Source organism: Acromyrmex echinatior, chromosome 6 (assembly GCF_024713525.1).
Source record: "Acromyrmex echinatior isolate Ae372 chromosome 6, ASM2471352v2, whole genome shotgun sequence".
In the NCBI taxonomy this organism is placed as follows: Eukaryota; Metazoa; Arthropoda; class Insecta; order Hymenoptera; family Formicidae; genus Acromyrmex; species Acromyrmex echinatior.
The window spans coordinates 5996385-6008979 of NC_141857.1; the positions used below are offsets into that span (position 1 = coordinate 5996385).

General features: G+C 42.2%; 1 protein-coding gene across 5 annotated transcripts in view; it reads left to right on the forward strand.

Annotated features, from left to right (window-relative positions):
• The window catches only part of LOC105154034 (uncharacterized), a 205930-nt gene extending 195530 nt beyond the window's left edge, over nt 1–10400 (forward strand). For all 5 annotated transcript variants that reach the window (XR_015545446.1, XR_847152.2, XR_015545445.1 and 2 more), the window contains one exon: nt 10140–10400. The gene's annotated coding sequence lies outside the window, so the exon portion shown is untranslated. The remainder of the gene's footprint in view (nt 1–10139) is intronic.
• The last annotated feature ends 2195 nt before the right edge of the window (nt 10401–12595 follow it).

Genomic DNA, 12595 nt, shown 5'->3' on the forward strand with positions numbered 1-12595 from the left:
ATCTCAAAGGATACTTCTGTGATGCTGTTTTACTTTGTGTGCAACCAACAGTTGCACAAAACCCTTTCATTCTTTTATTTGGTATGAGATGATTTATTAACGAGATCTTTCGCGAGTTATAAATAGGAATTCTGATGCCATCAATTGGTTTATTGATAGATTTTATTGTCGAAGGGATAGCACGAAGTTACGAGTAATTACTTACGAAATGCAAGTGCGGAATTGCCATCCTCGATGTGACGAGAGAACGTCGTTGCGCGAATAGCATATATAGATACGTTCTCGTATATCACCATGCTAGCTGGTTAGCTGGCATCAGTCGCCGTCACCAGCATAATGTTTAGCATAGCTTGTTGCAATATGTTACATACCATCCAACGGTGTTCCGTCCCACCATCGAATCAGGTTAGTGTTGGTGTTTCGATGAGTCCGTCGTGCACCTCCATAGACCGTTTGCGTGATGGGACTGATTTCACCGTCCGCCACCCTCCTCTCTTCCTCGATTCCACGAGGGGTGATAGCCGCCTGTCAGCGTATGCTAATCACGGTAATAGAGCGAACGCTGTACTACCGAGGCTTTGCCGAACCGCGCTAATATTTTGAAATAACATCGACCGCGCCGTTTTCGCGGAGGGACGACTGACTGTTTCGAGCTCGGGTATGCAATTCGGACGGACTCGTCAATTCCCATTGACCAGCCTCATGATTATGTGAACGAGCTAGTTGCACAGAATAATTCAGAGCAATAATAAAATATTCTAGCACTCGATGGCACTAATTGACAAATTTAAGAATCATTTTAAAATTGTATTATGCTCGATGGATAGTATTATTTAAAAAATTATTAATGCGTTCCAAAATTTCCGTCTATAATACATTTCATCTATTATTTTATATAAGTTTAATCCCGTTAATGAATCGTTTTGCGTAAAGAGTTTTGTCTAATCGTTTGGGTTTCAATTAAAACAATTTGCAACATTGTGCGGGCAAGAAACATTTGCGTTAATTTATATAATTGAAAATAGAATGATTTAGAATAACAAACGAAGCATGAAACAAGGGAGTGCTTTAAAAATGCCATCCCTAATCTCTTTGCGTCTGTGTTATTGGTTTGAATTCAAACTAGGGTGAGGGTGCGCATTAGCGGGATGCTTCGTACAATATAGGTCCCTGGGTGCTAGTAGCGCGTTGCCAGCCAGCACGTTGATATTATAAATTCAAAGTCAAATGTAGCGTATTCTAATTTCGCCCGAATATCACTTAATGCAATCTGTAAAGTCTTGTGCCTTGAAAAAAATTGCTGTCGCGTTTTCCCGAACGAATTTCAAACATCCCTGCGAATTTTTAGCATCCCAGCGATCGTTGTCGCTGCGGAATTAAAGATAAACTCATTGATAACCGGTTTGATTTATAGTAAAATTTTTTCATTGTGGAAAACTTGTAAGTTCATTCGACACGCGGGAGAAATTTTGCTGTACGTGGAAATTGGCATATCTGAGAATCTTATTCTTATACGAAAGGGAAGCTTGGCGCATCCACGTGGAATTAAAGCTACTACTATCTGCCTACCTATGACAAGAGGAGACAGCTCCGCGACAGTTAGGTACCGGGAATACAGGATTACATCTTTGCTCCTCATCTTCGTCTCACAAAAAAGAAAAAAAAAATAAATACCCTCGAGCGGGAGCAGAAAAATAAGCCCTTAAAGAAGCTGATGAATTTTAAATCAGCCGCGCATTGAAATCGAGAAAACGTCTCCATTGCCAAGAGGACTTTCAAACCCATCCCCGTATCATCCTTCGCCGCCCCCTCCTCGCGCCATCCCACTTTCAGTTTTCATCTCTTAATAATACAGAGGCACTAATACCCTGATCACATATTCTCGGGGATAAAAGGTAAATCTTACGCTTCGGGCGGGTTATAAGGAGCATATTAATTCCATTAGAAAAAGCGCGCGTCCCTTCTTTCTTGATTTTGAAGGGACAGGTTCTACGGGATCCGATCTCGTCCCTTTAACGTGACACAAAATTGTTCTCATGCGTTCTCTAGCAACGTATCAATAATACCAGTAGTATCAAAACTATAGACAAATCCACAATTAATTTAATTAAAAATGTAGTAATCAATTTTTTTGTCATAAATGACAACTTGTTTTACAAAAAAAAAAAATTGAAAAAAATAATATTAAATTCAATGTTATTTTCTCGTATATATTTATTTATTTATATCGCAATATATTTTTTCAAGTAAACGCAATTCTGCCATAATTTCTTTGCAATTTATGAAACATTATGGTTTCTAGTATGTGCGATAAAATCTGCAACAGAATTCCTGATGTACAAACATGATGAAAGGACAACGGCACGATACTCGTAAAGGCCATCAAATGTCGTGAAGCATTGAATGCCGGATACTACATACCTTTCTCTTGAAGCAGATCACGCGAGGGATTTTATGAAAGGCCCTCCCTAATCCTCGCTTGTCGTGGCGGGGTTGTCCCCGTGACGTTGTCCGTAATATCGTCAGCGGTCTCCCGACAACCAGTGCGCGTCGTAAAAGTTATTATCACACACGACAAACGACGCGATTCGAGCAGCACGTGTCACGACGAAACGAGACAAGACGAGACGTATTGCGAGCACGGTGGTCGTTTGCACCATTTTTCATGTTACCCAAAATTTTTCGCGCTGAAAGAGACGGCCTTTTCTGGGTAAGGCGGCATAGTTCTCTTAAAAGTTTGCAATAAGTCACAGCCGAAACGGGGGGAAAAAAGGGGGGAAAGAAGAGGCGAAAAAGGATCAAGCGCGACGAGGGCAAGAAGGAGCAAAAGAGTCGTCGGTCGATCGGTGTTCGAGGGCCGACAATCCGACGCGCCACCCTCCTGGGAAATCGCTTTAAACCTTTTAAATTCAAAACTTCCCCCTAGAAAGAAGAAGCGAGTCCTCTCCAAGAGCATCGAGGCGGTATATACATACAACCGGGCCGAGCCGCGCTGGTTTTGTGCGGCACATAAATACATCGTGCACGCGGAAGAGGGAAATCTGTTTAAAATATGTTCTCTCTCTTGCCATTTCGCCATGGTCGTTTGCTACGGCGAATAGCTAAATGCTTTTTGCGAGAGGCCATTTAAATCTTTACCTTTCGTCCTCCCTCGCCGCTCCATCGTCCGTTGCAATCCTTGATCGTCCGTTTTTTTTCCCCTCTTTTTCCTCACCCCGCGCTGATGTCGAAACTCCTTGTGTCCGGAAGGACGAAATGCGGCGATACGAAGGAAATTCTGTACGGGGAGATAGGAGATCGCTCCTTTGCGCGTTCGACTTTGTTTGTTATCAATTCTCCTTATCCAATCCTGGGCGGAACCTTCGGCATACGTACGATATCTTTGAAGTATCTGTAAATATCCACGCATACGAAGTAAAAGCAAACGTATTTTAAAACGATGCGAAGTCTCTCTTCCCTTTTTTCTCTTCCTCCTTCTTCCTCTCGCTCGACGAATCTTCTCTAACTCTTTGCTTTTGCGTTTTATCGAGATTGGCCGCGGCGGCTGGCTGCTGTCGGTGAAATCCCGCAGGAAATGAGGCTCCGCGGATGCAGCCAGACGGCAGTGACGGCGGATCCACGACGAGAGATATTCGCGAGACTGGAGACACAGAGACTAAGGCATCCTCGCAAATACACACGCTGTTGCTCGGTGCTGTTTTGCCTCGTTTCCGGCCGTGGCCCGAAAGTCTCGCCTACTTGTGTATGCATGCAAGATGCGCGAGTGCCGCCTTTACGTGTTGAGAAATAGCGACTGGGCTATTCGCATCGCGAATTCACGATGACAGGACCTCTGGGAACGAACTCATTCGTTGCCTCGTGCCTGTTATTCCCGCGCAATATTACAAATGAGCTAAATGGACTTCGATCCGCGACGCGTTCTTATTTGAATGGAAATTCGAGCAGTTGCCATGTATGTACTGCTTTTCTGTTTTCCTTCTTTGACAATATCTCCCAGCGATATAAACTTTGTATGGATGAGATAAAATTTTTATTCTTTCGACAAATAATATTAAAGGTATAAACTTTTATTGATTAACTAAACGAAATTATTTTTAGTAAGAGAGAGAGAGAGAGAAAGAGATAACAGATATTCTTTTGATTTAATTAAATATAAACACTCGAAATATTTACAATTTAATAACTGAGTAAAAGTAAAATGTCAATATAATACTTTAATTATATATAATTACTTTTAATTAATTTTTATGCTCTTCATTCCTTTGCACGCATTGAACTTCACTATACACTAAAGATTGATTTGAGTCGAGCAGTCTTCTTACTACAACTCAAAGATGGAAGCAATTACATTTATACTTGTGTCGAGATTCCCTCGATCGAGATTATGGCGCAGAAGACTCGCCACTCGAAAGGAGACTAAGCGCCACCGTCCGTGAATTCGTTGTCGTACATTTAATGAAAAAAAGTTGTCGGAGCACTTTACGAAGGCTGTCGTAATGATACGACCTTAATACCGATCACATTTTATCTGTTTATCAGGATTTGTCTGACGAAATCAATGTCTGCGATATTCTCAAGTTTTCCTCGACATTCCATCGATAATATTTATAGGTATACAGTATACACATCATTCTCAAGAGTAGATCTTTCAGATTTAGACCCGTTCGATTTTTGTTGCAGTCAAATGGTTTAAATTATGTTCATCTAAAATTTTCTTCATTTGAATCAATTATTATCTACTTACTTTATCATTCAAGGATACATTTTTTTCTAATAAAAATAATCAATCTGTCCAATTGAGAAATTATTTTATAAAAATAATATTTATCGATTAGATGCTACAACTCAGTTAAGAACGAATTAAAAATTTAAATAAGCGATACAAAAAGCTCATAGAATATTTAAAAATAAATCCGTGATAAATGTTACTCAATATGATTTGTTAGCTCACTAAGAGGGCTTTGAATCCGTCGTCGCGACGAAATCTCTTCTTTAATCTCCCTCTTCTCGTCGCTTCCTCCGATCAAACGAGCTTTGCGGCAGCCGCCTTGTCCACGACCATTGTAAGTAAATCGGTCACTTCACCGCTCATAAATGACGAAAAGGAGCAAGACAAGGTACGCGTCGGCGGCGACGTAGAGCAGCGAGCGATAAAGGCAGAAGGAGAGAGAAAGATGAATAGTTCCAAGCATCACGAAGGGCTGACCGTTTTGGTTCTCCCCCAAAACCGATGTCCGGTCAGCACCCTTGACTCGAACGTTGCCCTTCCCGTGTACAGGACTTTTATGGCGCATAAATATCAAGAGCTCTCCATGATATCCCTACTGTATTATCAGGAGACGCTTACAGTCTACGAGGGGGGATGCAGAGACCAGAACTGTTATTTGGCGCAATTCTATATCTTCTGTCCCACACCTACGAGCATAGGAAGGAGGGGAGAGAGAGGTTACCGGGAATCCCGGAACAACTCCGTGATGCTGGACTTCCGCCAATTCAGTCTGTCGGAGAGAAAACAGCATTCCGCTCGCACTTTGTACGAACTACACCGCTCGCGCCCAAATTCAATCTACCGTCCGGTTCATCCTTTCCTGAGTAAACGAAAGGCTATCACGAGCCAGCTACCGGAGTATTCGCTCTCGTCGTTCCGGTAGTCGGTGAGATGGAGCTGTAATTTCTTCAGACAGAATTGCATTTACGGGAGCTACCCTCGTAGTCTGTAGACGCAAGGATTGCAAGAGTCGTAGATATTCTCTGATTTTCTCCGAGTAAAGCAACGGCACTCGATGAGCAACGTACTGTAAGATCGGAACTATCGGACAACGTGAAATAAAGCTAGCGAAAGTTTCAGCAGTCTGCACTTTCAGACGGTAGATTCTAACAATCTTAGATAACAAATTCAATTTTATGGCTAAGCGGAAAAATTGAACGTACCTACAGTATTAATTTTCCAAAAATTAATTCTTCAATTCAAATTTCTATCATTATTTTTCCATCACTTATCAATCATGGAACTTCTAAAATAAATACTGCACTTTTATCTCGAGAAATAATTTCCAAAGAGTTGAAATTGTGAAGATATTTCCTTTTCACTAACTTGCGAAATTCGTATCGGAACACTTTAACGAATCCTCACTCTAGTCGTAATCTCCTTAACTTTCGAAGCTTCTCAGATCTCATCCGTCAAGAATTCGCCAATAGAATCGCTTCGAATCGAAGAACCGTCGAAAGGCTCTCATTCAATGCACGGCGCAAACGAGGCTGGTAATTTCTTTAACCTCCCCGGTTCAACCCCTCGACCGGTAATCCACGATTTTCATCGCGTATACATCGGGTATAAGAAATTCACTGAGTCGAGAGGGAGATCGCATATTGTCAGGCCATCAGTATCCCTCGCTCCGTCGCTGCCGTTGCCGTCGCTGCTCCTCCGATTCTTTCCCCCGCGTGCCCGTCCAGCTACAGTACACTCTCTCTCGGTCTCGAAACACGCCGTTGGGGTGGGCAAGAGGTATATCGCCCCTATCTGTATCCGTGTATGGTTCCAATAAAACGGGAACCACTCACAGCTTTTGTGTCGGATACAGTGGCGGTGCCTGCCGAGGCGATGGAGACGGTGGAGAAGGGGGTGCTAGTGGTTGTTATCGGCCATCAGGTTTTATATCCGTGCCGGGAAGGGGGCGACGGGAAGACACATACATATACCCAACACACACAAAAAGAGAAAGAGAGAGGCGGTAGCAAGGGGATGGTCAAACGATACTGGATACCGTGTGTTTCACAAAGATTCTATGAAGATTGCCCGGGATTTTATTACGAGAGAAATGTCGGTTAATAAAAATGAATACGCGAACAGAGCGAGCAAGAGATGATGCGAGGGAAAGAAGGATAGAAAGAGAAGAACAAGAGGGATCTTTCTTTTTATCCGTCACGCGCTCTTCTTCCTGAATTCTTCGATGTCGGCACTCGATGGCAGGCGATTCGAAAGTGCGATTTTCGCGTCGGGTGCGTAAACTTCGTCATTTAGATCACTCGGAGGCCGGGTTGGAAAAAGCGGTTCTGGTCCCGCTGCCAGACGCGTTTATCTTTTCCCTCCATCCACTGTGACTCAGCAACCGATCGACGCCGAGATCTCTCGCGAGATTGGACGTGTGAAATGGGTATCGATCCGCGCGTTAATGGACGTATCGTCGGGAAATTATTATAACGAACGGTTCTCACGAATATTTACGACGTGCAACGGAATTGTTTCTACCTCCTCTCAAAGTATATTTGTTATCTACGACTCAACTATCGAAGACTCAAATAAAATGCGCGTCGACGATATGATCTTCGCATCAATGCAATGAACAGCGCTAACATGACTTCCGCGAGTGCGATTAATGCAAGACGAAGAGTCACTCTTACCGATCGATCGCGTTCTCGGCGTGCAGCAGTTTTGCTGCCAGACCATCGATTTGCAAATTCGCTCGGTGCAACGCTCTCTCGATGGCACCCTCGTAATACAACAGGCGCGATTGACGCGTCTGTTGCAGCTGCAATCCGTGAGTAATCCGATGCGTCGCCAACGAAGTTTCAAGTGCTAATTCATGCGCACTCCGGGAAAGACGATATATCGAACCATCGAATCAATAGGGACCTGTCTGAACGTCTTCGGGCAGAAAATCCAATGAAACGCGTCTCGACACGCGTGGCGCCTCGCGAGGTAGACGGAGATAAAGGCATTCAAGATCGTATGTAAAAGGGTGCCCTCGGGTAAGCGAGTCTCGCTTTTCCCGCCAGACCGTTACGTAATAACAGATTTTCCAGCGATCTTGGCGGTACCTTGCGTAAAAAGATCAGAGTGAGAACAAGGAAGTAGACGGCACACGCCGGGGATGAATAAAACAGGAATCTATGTTACATAAGTACTCTTTCTATTACAAACAGCTAATTTTCTGCGTATCTTCGTAGTATAGTAACACTTCAAGCAGAATCTATTTATATTTTTCAATCTTCGCTTTCTCGATTAATAATAAATCTGATTTTCTACATACATGTACATTCTCGGAAACGAGAAGAAAAAGTAAATAATTACTTCGTTCTATTAACACTAGAACCGTCGCCGATAATGCTACTTTGGCTCGCTAATCATTTTAACTGTTTCTTCTTGTATTTACATATACAGTGTATAATAGTGAAAATAAATAATTCAAACAAAATAACTTTTCCCTAACTGAAAATAAGGATAGGAAATTATCAAATTAGCACCTTTAGCAATTCCTAAAGGGATACCATTGGTAGTTCTAGCGTTAAAAGCATCGTTCAGGCTCTGTTTATACTTCGAATCATAATAGCACAATGTCATAGCACGTATTTTAGCACAATCACAAGGGAGAACGATTCGTCGTTCAGTCAATTCTCCTGGTATTAACACAGACGTTTCTATCTATTATTCAATTGATGAACTAACCGCCGTTTCACGACGCATTGTTATTCACCATTGGTTGCTGATCTATGGCCGGCGCATAATAAACCAGCTCGATCCGCATCTATCTCTTCCCCACCTTCCTCTATCGATCGTCGCCCTGTTTACGTTGTAGCGTAAACGGAATTCGTCTTCCTTCATCGAAAACGGTCGGCGACGACGACAATGTCGACAACGAAGTCTCATCCAATTTTTCAGGAACGCAAGCCGCACGGAACGAGTCGGTTAATCCACCAGAATCTCGCTGACGTAGCTGCTTGCGATAGATTCACCGAATTCCAGTCGCGATAGCTCACCGTTGTCGATACCGAACAGCCTGGAGCGTTTGTCGATGGAAACGACGGTAGTATAAAAAAAAAGAGAACAGAAGGGGAGGAACAGGTCGAGGAAGCGAGAGGCAAGAGGGGAAAACAAGTCCTTTCTTGTTTGTTCGATCCCACCCGCGATGGGGTCAAAGGCGAATTGACTGCCGTGTCATTTGTAACAATAAAGGTAGAAGTCCCGATGTTTGGATCTCCAACGTTCGTATCGGTGATACGCAGAGTCGACTTGATGACCTTTTTCTAAGAGATATAGCTGACACTGTCGTATACGCAATGAAGTTGAGTGATGGAAATCGAACGTTTTTGCTTCCACATGGCCGAATTACTTCATCCGGAGAGAAATAAAATCTAAAGTAGAGACTTCGTCTTTCCACCGCGATAACTGTATAAATCAATTCGATTTCGTGACTTTATTAAAGGTACTATCTTTTAAATGTATAAATTAAATTATTTTCGGATTTCGACTCTCTCCGTCCGCACAACTTCGACTTTATTCGAGGTAGAAGTCATCGCCCGACGAATCGTCCTTCTGTGAATCAAATGAGAAACGAGAGGTTTACGCTTCTATCTCCCCTGGTGTTCTTCATCGTCGCGACTATTCGTCCGCGTCATAAATCTCCGCACTATACGACGTTTCTCAGTTGACCATAAGTACGTTACTTTTTGATAAAGCGGTTCCGTTGGTTTTCTCTCGAGCACTCGGTCGTTCGCGTACATTTTCAATGGGTCGAGCGTTTCGCCTTGCGATCTAGGAGGCGCATAAGGAGGCCTGAGTCGATTGTTATAATGCGGGCTGATGTATGACCGGCATAAGTTAGTTGACAAAGACTGTCCGAAATTATATATCACACAACGAGAGAGAATAGAGCGTGTCGGGATAAAACGGAGCAGAGATTTCGTGAATGATCTACAGATCTCTACACGCATATCTTGATTCGTTACGGAATGGACTGAAGTTTTGGAAATATGTCTCGGATATTTGTCTCGGCATTGAAGGTCAGAACGAGTGTCTCAATATTTCGTCCTAAGAGTTGCTGTTCATAGTCATTTAAATATGATATATTACATTCGCTCTTCTTCGCTGCGTTTGTATTCTGCCGCTTCGCTGACTAGATCATTTTACTTTCTCTCGAACTCCTCTATTTCTCGGTTGGCGACTCTATTATTGATACTCGTCTTTGTTGGTAAAATTTTTCCGACAAAGATTTCCGACAAAGATTCTGCGAAAATGCACAGTAAAAATATGATTCCTTTTTTTTAACTGGAAAAATCAAACGGATTGATTCCTATTGAAAATTCTTTTTCTGTAAGTTTTTTAGTTTGCTGTTCAAAAGTTTATTTATTGATTGTTCTAGGGACTCCCTAGTAAGCCATAATGCAAGATGTGGATTGGCGGAGAAACTCTTCCGAGATTCTTAAGGTCTTAACCAATGAGCTGTCAGACTGGAGTGTGCCTTGAAGTAGTGGAGGTGGCCAAATGGAGGTGGAGCAAATTGTAGTTCGAGAGTGACAGCAAATTAAAATGTATCTTATATGTATAGCATTGTACTGGTTTGATCTCTTACTAGAGAGTCCTTAGTTTTTATTATTAGAAATACAATGATAAGTTTTATAAATTATCACCTATTTTTCTCGAATTTATATAAGTATTTTACAAAATTCTAGGATACCGTGATTGCGATTGTCGATATGCTCGCGAGTTATCATAACTTGTGTGCATATTTCTATCATTTCTGCACAATATTCGTAAGTATTATATATTTCATGTTTTTTCCTTCCTGGCATCTTGTGCCGACGCAAATTTTACATTCCGTATCACAGAAATCTATCCCTGCATCGAATAACCGCTTACATCTCGGTAATTACCGTTAACGTGCCTCTCGCGTTTCTCTTCTTCTTCGTAGTTCTCGGCGACCGCAAATATTCGTACGATAGTCGTACATCGTACGAGGAGCTGGAGATGCGTGCTGGAGAGTCGGTGGAGTGTAGCGTAACGATTAACGAACAAATGGCAGGCGGTCGCCAGTAATTGTAATAATTGTAGGCCGCATAGTAGAACCACGCAGCTCCTTCCTACGGCGTCTCCCTTCGTCTTCTTTCCGTCGACCGAGGACAACCGAAGGAAGACAGGAACGCGCCATGTGTGCGGCAACGTTATTGTACACCTAAGACGCGTACAGGTACATGCACTCGCCATTGTTTTCCATCATTATCGGGTGCGAGGGGAGCTGGACGGTGGTTTAGATTCTCGACCTGTCATTAAGCCACTTTTTCGCGGTTTCCTTAAGGATCTCGATTTCCGTTCGTCCGTTCCACCGATGTGGAAAACGGCGGAAAGCCGTGCTATGTAGCGTGAGAAAATACGGAATTTTGCGATTAAACGGCTGCCCGATATACTCGTACATTGTCGCGTGCAAACGCTTTTCCTTTCCCACGCGTCTTTGCGCAGGAAACAATGAGCAGTACGAATGACGAATATATTGACACCTGTTCTCCTTTGCGTCAAGCATCGGAGAGCACGAATTCCTCCAGCACCCGGAGACTCTTGACAGTTCAAGGTATAAGATGAATACATGTAAGGCATCGCCGTGCAAATTGCAGCCTGAAAGTAATTACTCGTTACAATGTATATACAATGATCCGAGAGCTTATGAAAACATCGATCAGCATCAATGAAGAGAGACCGGTGTTACATTTTTTATTTCAGATCTCAGATGTATTGCAAAAGTGTCAGCCATATGCGATTTCTTCGGAAATAATACATGATATTCCTATCATTTTTTTTTATTGCGTATTGTCCGTTTCAAAATTAAAAATTGAAATGAACTTCTAAACGTAGATACAGCTCATATTCTTCTAGTAACTTGTCTCCAAGATGTGAAAGCTCCACGTAAAATTTTTCAAAGGATAAATGATCTCCGGTTCTTTCGAGCGACACGGATAGAAGATAAGTGATTTCTCGGCGAGAAAAACGCGCGGGAGAAAAAAAATCTGTATCCCAGTAGAATGAGTAGAGAATTCGTGCAACCGTTGTCGCGACACATAATAGCTAGTTAGGTCTCATTGTATCGGTAACGCGTGTACGCGTTATACATATATGCATGACAATGGCGGTCTTAGAGCATCGCTATGCGTTTAGTGACGCTTTTTATGACTGCATTCCGTGAGGGTCAAGGTGTGCGCTAATGCGCTGTAATTCTTTTAAACGGCCGTCAAAATTAAATTTTTTAGTTGGTCCCTTTCGTCAAGCAGTATCCGTCATCTCGCCGTCACTGCCGTGAAACACAGCCCAAGATATATCAAATATGTTCTTCTTCGATCATGAAGCGTTACATCGCTCGATCAATCTCTTGACGTTCAAATGTCGAAACGCGATGAAGAAATTGTATATTGGAACGAATGGGAACAAAGGTAGAAAAAGTAGAACAAAAGTATGGCGGTTGAAAGTTGTTATATTAATGTATTTATATTAATACTTTTATATAATAATGTTTTATATCAATAAGAAAGAAATTAAACATTTGTCACATTCCAATCTTATGACGTATTGATTTATTTTTATGGATCCATTATTATCACATCGTGTAAACAAATCGTTTGGTTTTTATTATCCTTGTTTATCTGTTGTTTTGTTATCTTATTGATATGCAGTGAAGATTTAAAATTTCGAATGCGTCCCTAATTTAGAAGAATATTCCTGGAGCCAGGTTCTTAAAACATATTTGCTTCTATATATTCGTTACTTTGTAAACTTTGATGGGGTGTCTGACAGATCGTGAGAATAATTTTCGAACGAGTGTCGGCAACTTTT